A 930-nucleotide genomic window follows, 5' to 3' on the forward strand; every position below is an offset into this window, starting at 1 on the left:
ATATATATATATATATATATAACTGACCATTTTTTGACCTTTTAAGACTTACTATACAATGACTTTTTATGCCTTACTATACAATGACATTTTTATGCCTTATTATACTATGACGTTTTTTGCCTTACTATACTATTACTTTTTATCCCACACGACATTAACTTTTGAAGGGTGTGTTGGTGGTTCAGTGGTCAAATCTCTTGCCTTTCACTCAAATGGTTGTGGGTTCAAATCATTTTTATTACTTTTGATGCCTTACTATACTATGACCTTTTTTTGCCTTAATATATTATGACGCTTTTATGACTTTACATGCCTTACTGTACTATGACGTTTTAATGACTTGATGCATTACTATACTATGACCTTTTTATGACTTTTTATGCCTTACCATATTATTACATTTTTATGACTTTTTATGCCTTACCATGCTATGACCTTTTTTTGCCTTACTATAATATGACTTTTTATGCCTTACTATACTATGACGTTTTTATGACTTTTTATGCCTTACTATACTATGACGTTTTTAAGGCTTTTTATGCCTTACTATACTGTGACGTTTTTTTGCCTTTTGATGCATTACTATACTATGACGTTTTTATGACTTTTTATGCCTTACTATACTATGACGTTTTTATGACTTTTTATGCCTTACACTACACAATGGCGTTTTTTTGCCTGATTATACTATGACGTTTTTATGACTTTTTATGCCTTACTATACTATGACGTTTTTAAGGCTTTTTATGCCTTACTATACTGTGACGTTTTTTTGCCTTTTGATGCATTACTATACTATGACGTTTTTATGACTTTTTATGCCTTACTATACTATGACGTTTTTATGACTTTTTATGCCTTACTATACTATGACGTTTTTATGACTTTTTATGCCTTACTATACTATGACGTTTTTTTGCCTTTTGA

Source organism: Seriola lalandi, unplaced genomic scaffold (genome assembly GCF_002814215.2).
Source record: "Seriola lalandi dorsalis isolate HSWRI2012SDOR001 ecotype SW California unplaced genomic scaffold, Sedor1 jcf7180002054283, whole genome shotgun sequence".
NCBI lineage: Eukaryota > Metazoa > Chordata > Actinopteri > Carangiformes > Carangidae > Seriola > Seriola lalandi.